Source organism: Lissotriton vulgaris, chromosome 10, assembly GCF_964263255.1.
Source record: "Lissotriton vulgaris chromosome 10, aLisVul1.2, whole genome shotgun sequence".
NCBI lineage: Eukaryota > Metazoa > Chordata > Amphibia > Caudata > Salamandridae > Lissotriton > Lissotriton vulgaris.
In genome coordinates, this window is record NC_141698.1 from 158,433,374 (window position 1) to 158,442,458 (window position 9,085).

A 9,085-nucleotide genomic window follows, 5' to 3' on the forward strand; every position below is an offset into this window, starting at 1 on the left:
TGGAAACCGTCGAATCCTGACCGTGCTCGTGGATTTGTTTGGAAGCATCTGAACTACCACAACCAGATCAGAGAAAATATATTTGTTTTGTGGAGAGGGATACTGACAATTACCGGTCTTGCCACAGCATGAACAAAGATGCCCAGAGGCATGTGGTGGTCATAGCGCAAGGCTGTCAAAATGAAAAAAACTTTTGTTTTGCAGAGTCGTGTCTCTTAAGACTCTGGAGAGGGCCTATGAAATGCATTTGGGTTTAAATTAGCAGAGGAAACCTGGACCATTAGGCTCTGTCCAACAATAACCTTTGGTCACAAGGTGCAGGCCTGTCATCTGGTTATTAGCCTGTATTGCCTTGACTGGGAGTAGCCAGAGGAAGGCTACTCCCAGTCAACAAATACATGGTCCAATTGTGCATTGTTGAAGGGTAGCAGACGCTCTGCAAATGTGAAGCAAGACTGAAAGAGCTCCATCAAAACGTTACTATTTAGGCTCAATGATGGGCACAGTGCAATGCTTCTACTGATTTTTGTACCACAGAAGTGAACTAAGACACTTCCTTATCAAGGGGCTCCAGAAAAGAAAGATTTAAGCCCTTATGGAGATATATACACTCACACACCACTATTTTTTATTTTAAGTTCAAGAAAAAGCCAGTATGGGGTGATAAAAGATGCGGACCATGGATCTGCTCCTGAACCATCATCCCCCATTATAACAGTTATCGGACATGACTGGAGCACCAGAGACTTTCCTCCATAAGGACAAGTCTCTGAGCCCCATAAAGAGTACGTGCCGAGGTGCCTTAACCCCATTAGATGTGTCTTATTTTTATATAGTTCAGCTCAACCAGAAGGGTGTCAGTGTGCTGTACATCAGAACAATATTGGGATGCAAGAGGCCCTCTTACATAGAGCTAGAATCTAACTATGGTAAATAGGCAGTCACATAACAATTAATGGCTTCGCAAATAGGCTCCACAGACAGATACATTTCTGAGGGTAACCTGGAGAGTGAAGCGGACGGGATATCCATCACAGCTGTGACTGAGCAATCAGTCCTCCGAGATCTAAACCATGCCCTAGGTGTCGGATATGTAGCTCTTCTTTGTATTAACATGCTCTGTTCAGTTACGAGTTTTCTAGTGGACAAATGTCATAAAAAAAACCTATCAATGTGACCCGCCTGAACTTCACCTGATAACCAGGGGTATGCTCATTGAGAACTAATCCAGGCCAGAATGACCTCAACACTGCATAGTTCAGTGTGCATCGTATGTTTAGTTGCCTACTTGCCATTAGTAAAAAGCACAGTGACTGCCCCAACTCCGAAGTGGCACCGGTAGACCTGAGGGGAAAAAAAATGTCCTCCACTTGCCAAAGAAGTTGGATTAGGTTTGGGTTGTCTCCAGTAGAGGTTTCTGAGCTTCTGCTGCTTTAGGTTTAGTTGCTGTATATGTGGCATTTTCCTCGTATAACGAACCGTCAGAGACCACACTGAGCAAGGGACTCATCACTACCCCCTTTTCTGAATCGTTTTTGGCCACTATAGGTGTGGCAGGGTATACTCAGACATGAGTCCCTTGCTCACTGCACCATCAGGATTCAAGCAAGCCGGGCCACGACAGCTGAAATGCCAGAAACCGGTCCCCGGAAGCTTGTCTCCTTTCCAGTGAAGAATTGGCTTGGTAGTCTGGTCTGCCCTGTTCCCATGATGCACTGGGCCAGGGACAGACTAATTTGCATGTAGCCAGGTTCTGAGCTGGGATGGTGCAGTGAGCTAAAAAACGGTGATGGATCAAGCCCTGATCTTTGGACTGGGTAAGAGTGGTCTGCTTAATTCAGACACTCTGTTCATCACCACCCCCTTTTCTGAATGGTTTGTATAACGACTTAATACTAAAAGCAATGCCATAAAAAAGGTAATTAATCACCACTGGCACCCAATGTTCCCTCTAATTTATTTCCTCTGTGTGCGGCAGTTTACGGTCTCTGTGCGCTGCAGCCATGGCTATGTGCGCCAGAAACCAGACCGCGCGTGTGTGCAGCGCCAAATATCCCTCCAAACGTTTATTAAAAAACTGAAAATACTGTGCTTTTTCACACACACACACGGCGCCATGTTAAGGGTCTTAAGGCAGATTTGCAATTTGGATACACAGAGGCTTATGCTTGTTTAAATCTGCTGAGTGACGTTAACCATGGTTATGGAATGAGGCTATGTCATCTAGAAGTGCGTTCATACTTTGGTTTTCTTTCGAGGCAGCTATCATTTTGTCCGGCTGTTGCTTCGCTGCTTTTATACGTCGGTGTGGTTACGTCTTTCTGGGTCCCTTAATTTCTGGTCGTGCACCGGCGCTGAAATGTTGCTCATGCATATTCGGTATAGCTGCGTTTTCTCTCCTTTGTCGCCTCCTTTGAAACAACAGCTGTTGCCGCAGCAGGGATGAGAAATCCCCGCCTATGGTTGGCTAGGGCGGTGGGTGGCGCATGAAGTGAAGGCCGAGAGAGAGGAGTTACAGTGTCACTGGTCGGCGCACAAGGAGCTGGTGTTGGTGGATATCTATGGCCTGCCAGCAGCTGTGAGGCATACTGTAGGAGGGGTGGCACCATGCCACCAGAGCTCAGCTACTACCCACAACGGCGCAGTTCCTCTTCGTCTCACCCTCACCCTCCACCCTTGGTTCTCTTTTTGGTACTTATTCCCTAATCGGCCTGCCTCCGCCCTGGCTTCTGTCTCATTGTCACCTGTTCCACAATTCTCTCTGATGCCCAACCTCTTCTGGTGTGCTAATAATAATAGCAGGAACAATAATGTATTTTTGTATAGCCCTTTATATACCACTCCTCATTTATAAGGACTGGAAATAGCAAGCAATATTATGCAATCATATAAACTCCAAACGCACGTGGATGTGGGCAGTGAGCATTTTATTAACTTCGGGTGATGCATGGCTACATTGTTCCAGGCCCTCCGTGCCCCATCATCACAGCGATTCCAAGATATCAGCATACTCTTTCTTTCACATAAAGAAAACTCTGACATTCTGAAAGTATTACTTCTTGTACGTGTGCAAATTTCTGAATATTAAAACAGATATTATATACAGTATTTTATATCAGAGAGCCCCCCCTGGGGCCAAATTCTGAAACATTTTCAGGCCCACAAAGTAGTACACGGGCCGCATTGACTCCCGCAAGACTCCAGCAGGATGGGAAAAACATTATAACAAGAATTTGCAATGCAATAGGTCACACATTTACTACGATTTTGAGCTACTGGTATTGTAAATGACAATGCTTTTTATTTATGTGTTGACTTTTAAAAAGTAAATAAAAGGCATTGTCATTTTACAATGCTCATAGCTGAAACTCTCGGATATACGAGACCTACTGCATTGCAAATGCTTTATTAATCTGCTTGACCCACACAAAATAAAGGACGCACGAGCCACAATTTGGAGGGAGAAGTCAGCAAGAAGACACCAGAGCCCTCCTTCGCCCTGTAACAAAATGCCTAGTCCTGGAGCAAGTACGGGGGGGAGAAGAGACCGAACTATAGAGAGTGGGGCAAACCTACAAATGGAATGGAGCATGGTTTTCCGTCTTGTCCTCAAAGTTAATTTCTGGATGTCGCTCGCTGTCACCAACTATTCTTCAGAATCGCTATATTCCTTTGAAGGACATTTCAATTCCTATCCTCTCGTGTCTCTTGGTCCTTCACTTTTTATCTAATTTCTCCCTCAGGCCTTCATACTACTCTAATATTTTCGAATCTCTTCCTTTCTATTTCTCATCTCTGTCTTCTTAACAGGTTTCTCATTACATCTCGTCTCTATATGTATCCTTCTCTCATGTTTACACTTGTGCCTTTATTCCCCACTCCTCTCTCTTGCAGTCTTAATGTTTGGCTATCCCGCTGTTTGTGAGCTCTAATGTAACTTCAGGGCTTTTAATCAGATACATTTTCCTCATAGTCACACGCATTTCCACGTTATTAATCTATTAATGTACTGATGCTCGTGGACTGTATGGAGCACACCTGCATGTTTAGCTGATGTCTCGCATTTTCATTAATATATCACCCAATCCTGAGGCCTTATCCAAACATATGACCATCTGCAACATCTGTATTATGGGACACAAGGGATTGCAAAAGCACTTGTGCCTTCCCTGCCGTCGATTTGGGGTACTTGTGGACCCAGACTTCCTTGGGCAAGAGCAAGTGAGCAGAGCACCGCCGAGGGCCACCAGCAACGACCCTGCCCAGCCAATGAAGATTGCAGATCCAAACTCATATTTGGTGTTGACCGGGGTGAAGGGGTTGTAGAAGTCCTGCACAATCGTGTTGCCGTATTATGAAAATGCAACCAGAGCAGCCAGACCTCCCAGCAGGAAGACGATGCCACAGCGGACACCACAATAAAACCACCATTAGCGCTTGTGTGGCCTGTAGAGAACCGGACAGCACCAGGATGCTGTCTTACACCTTGCACTGCATCTGGCCCGTGCTCTGGATGGCACAGCTCATCCACAGCCCCTGGTTGACGGCGATGGTCGTGATGATGCTGTCCCGGCGTAAGAGCTCATCTGCCACTGGGGCAGGATTGTGGACACGATCAGCCCGATCCAGCCCAGCAGCGCCAGCACGAAGCCCAGTATCTCCAGTCCGAGTTTGCCATGATTGATCCTGGCCTCTGCAGCACCTCCTCTCCCGCTCTGGCCTCTCTTCCCCTGCTCGGATCCGCCACCCTCTTCCGCTCTGAGCCTCTGTCCGACCGGCGCCTCCTCCCTTTCTCTTCATAGTCTGTATTCATATTAAATGCAGCGCACACCGGCTGCAATTAATATGAATGCTAACTCAATGGCACACAATCAGCCCCACATCTGTTCACTGTTAAGAAAAGAAAATCACAGTGTCAAACACCGCGTGTGCTAAAGCACACGTCGTGTTTGAAAGTCAGTTTTTCTTTTCTTAACAGTGCACCGCTGCGGGGCTGATTGAGGGGCATTGAGGTAGTATTCATATTAATTGCAGCCCGTGTGCGCTGCATTTAATATGAATACTAACTCAATGGCCCACAATCAGCCCCGCAGCGGTGCACTGGCAGGAAAGGAATTGAGCAAGTGCAAGGGCCGCACGTGAACGCGAACAGAAATGCTGGGGTTTCGTGCCGCTCGCATGTTAAAAGCGGCGGCACGAACAGTCTCAGAATGTGCGCGCTAAATAATAAGCACTGCGCGCTTGGGGTGCCTTCAATGGGCGCGCGCGCGCAGGCGCGCAGTTTATTGGGAACAGTGCTGGCACCTTGTGACTGAGGAATTGGGCAATATACCACCTCCATTACATGCTTTTCGAAAAGGCAAAAATATTGGGTTTATTCTGGTCAAATCATTACTCCCTGGGGAAGGCAATGTAAAACAAAGCACTCTGTGGAGGCTCCCACCTGTACTAGGCCACAAAAAAAGTGGAACATGCAAGGCCTGCACTATGACCGTAGAATTAACCATATTCTCTTACAATAATCAGTCGTACACCCTTAACCAATTCAGTAACTGTAATACTTCTGGGGTAGTATAAGCCATTGTCTGCCCATGTGGCTTTACGTACGTCGGGCAGACAATTAAAAAAAATCAAATGTCGTATATTGCAACACTGTAGTCGTATTCGTTGCAATGTACAGTGGGCCCCACTGGTTGACCACTTTGTGAAGTTTGAACACACTGACTCTTTAAAATGGTGGGTCATTGAAAAAGTATTACCGAACCCTCGAGGTGGTGATTTAGGGAGCACCTTAAGTCGCAGGGAATGTAGATGGATATACTCCCTTGATACTGTACTAAGAGGGCTTAATGAACAGGAGGAGATCAGAAGACAGGTGTCACTGCTAGAACTGTGATTATCATGTTGACTGGTCTTTACCATGTTAGTCTGTCTTTAAAGAACTGTCCATCTGTTTTTAAAAAACTGCATTTGTGACTTTTCACTGGTGGTCTTTATTATACCATTCTGACTTAAAAGAATTGTCTATCTGAAACAGGCATCTTTTCAAAATGTAATTGTATTAGTGATTTATCATTTGTGTTGTTTGTCTATGTTCTTTAGTGACATGCCTTGCGAAGTAGGGATTATGTATGTTATCTCTCTTTTTAAATGTTTTGTTTGATGCTAACCGCTTAGGAGTTTCATGAACCTGTATTAGCATGGTCTTGTAAACATAGCTATGTCATCATGATGCATGAACAAGGGGTTAAATGTTTAATAATATTATGCTGATTGGTCGTGGGATCTGTACGTGTTGTAAATCTATCAGCAAATATTGCACTATGACAATCACAGGAGCAAGGGGTTAGCATAGAACAACCCCAGTCCACACCTACCCCACTTTGAAGATTAGAACTGAGACCAAACGCTATGGTACACTAGAGTGAGGTTTGGACTGGGGTATGTGCTGTGTTGTGACTGGTTCGAAATCGGCATTTTTTGGCAAAAATAAAAATGTTTTGGCTTAATGATTTACCCATGTACATTATTTAGGCAAGAGCCTTTTTTAAAATTTTGGACGGCGGACACTGTGGTATCCCGTTAGTTTACGAACGCATTCATAGGGTTGAGTAATCCCGGAGTCACAGTGGAGTCTTTCTACTAGCTCCATGATGACGCTCCCCCACTCCCAGTGAAGACACTTCCGCGTTGAAGGCATTCACTCGTAGACGCCGGTAGTTGGATGAAACCAGGAATCCTTCGAACTGAAGGTAGGAGAGGCTCCTTTTACGCTCTTGTGCAGTCAATTTGTGCGCGGAGTGGTAATTATGGGTATTAATCCATTGCAGGTTGAACCCCCTTGAATTGAGACGTCACGCTAGAGTGCAGGTATGGCCATGAATTATATTTGGGCGTGGGGGATTTGCTCCTCTTTAAGGTATATATATATATATATATCTCCTTCTCTAATTGAGCATGAAACTGCTTTCCGATTGATTATAGGTTTTGTAATGACGATGCCTTTCCAACTTGTACGGATTTCAAGCCACTAGTGGGCACAAGGGTACCATATGTCCAAGAGAGTTTGGGGACACAGATTAACATACCCACCGAGCGTTATCAATAGGTATGTAGATCTCTTCCTTACCACATGAACAGCAGAGTGTGGAGGGGGATTCCAAGAGTGTCCCTGTTGTTAATTATTGACATGTTTGTCCCTTAGGAGAAATCATACACCTTCCCTGTGTGAGAGAGTCCACACAAGGTCTGAAAATCTTCCTTCTTCCCATACGGGTAAGCTTTGGCCCACATGGGATCATTTATAATTACTCACGGTAGTGCAACAGACTTACTTTGTCCTTAATTATTGTAGGGACTTCAAGATTACCAAGCTTTGGTGATATTGCCCTTCCCCCGATTGTCCTGATGAAGACTCGCACGGCCGAGGTGCAACTTACCCGTCGGGCCATTAGAAGAGTCGAAACGTCGACGCCCATTTTTTGACCTCACCAGGACCTGGATTGATCCCTAAAATTTACATGCTTATTTTGGAACCCATGTCCGATTATTTGCATTTGTGTAAAAATGTCATACATAAATAATATAATGGCCGGGTGACCAATTGGACGGTGAATACAAACTGATCCATTGTGTTTCAAAAATTGTATTTTAAATATTTCTTGTCACTATTTTCCTGATCCTTTGTTTATCTCCTCTATAACACCTACATCATCACTTCTACCTAGGCACATTCCTTCTTGGGGCACAGTCACCAATTTTGTATTAGTGTGATTTATGGACAGTATTGAATTGGTATCCACACACTGTTCTTTTATGAACGATAAGAAATGAACATACTGAATAAGCAATGACTTAAAATTGCTTGGTAATAAGTCTGTTGCTTTTGTACTGTTTTTTGATCTAGTATCGTATTCATTACGTTGAGCTGCTGATGTAGTCTATGCTCCAAATTATTGTTTGATTGAATAACTAAGTATTGACTGGGACAGTATTAAATTTAGGTCTAGGACCATTGTTTTTCTTATCGCATTTTACCCAGGTCCTTGACTAATTGGGTTACCCCATTGTTGAAAATGACTACACGTTGCCAGCACGTGATTACGTGCGCGAGTGCAAAGTGATACGGGGGCGGGCCTTTATAGAGGCAGTGTTTACTGGCTTCCGGGAGCTGATCACCGAACATAGTATAGAGCGAGAGCGGCGTGTCTTTTCGGAATGAATATAAAAAATTGAGGTAAGATCGGAAACAGATATACGGGAGGTTTTGGAGATGTGGCCAAGTATGGGCATTTTCTATAATAGCGAGTTGGGATACGGGGGTGACATGTCAATATATCACAACACTGGTTTATGTTTCGACTATTAAAGTTGGCTACGATGTATACAGGATTTTAAATCGGGGTCACAATCAGGTTTTGGTGGAACGGAGTACTATACCAGCACTTCCGGTGTCTTTGGAAACATAGTTGAGGATGTACATATTTACGAAAAGCGGACAAATAGAAGATGTTTTTATTAGCTACATGCGTTTTGGCAGATGAGGCATTACACGTGTATAGGTGGGGGCATGACATGACTAAAGGAAGATGCCACTCGCCGGCCAAGGGGTTGCCTTGATATTGTTGACACAGAGTACTCAGAATTGTGTAACAGAGCATTCTAATAGTAATAAAGCAGGGAGTATATGTAGAGTGTAGAATAAATGGTCACGCATGTGACAGGAATATGATCTAACTAAATATATATGGATTTCACAGAATTAAAGTTGGAAAGGAGACTGTACATCTGTTTAAATATCGTGGAGACGCTGCATACATCGGAATCCAAGTGTCGGTCGGAAGTATCACCACATTTCAAATAGGTGTTTTGATTCCAGATATAGGATGGTTGAAGTGAATCAGATTATACATAGTGATTACGAGCAAGATGACTAAAGTGCATTGGACACTTGTTTTGTCTTTCTTTTCACACATTACAGAAGTTACTGCTTTGAAGAATCTAGGTATTTATTTTGGACTGATGGTTTGTGGTACAATGCTTGATGGTGTATTCACCATTTTTCACTTCTGCACTGTTTACTGTC

At 44.3% G+C, this 9,085-nt stretch overlaps 1 pseudogene; it reads right to left on the bottom strand.

Annotated features, from left to right (window-relative positions):
- Positions 1-4,046: 4,046 nt before the first annotated feature.
- LOC147684881 (claudin-7 pseudogene) lies at positions 4,047-6,202 on the bottom strand (annotated as a pseudogene).
- Positions 6,203-9,085: the final 2,883 nt, after the last annotated feature.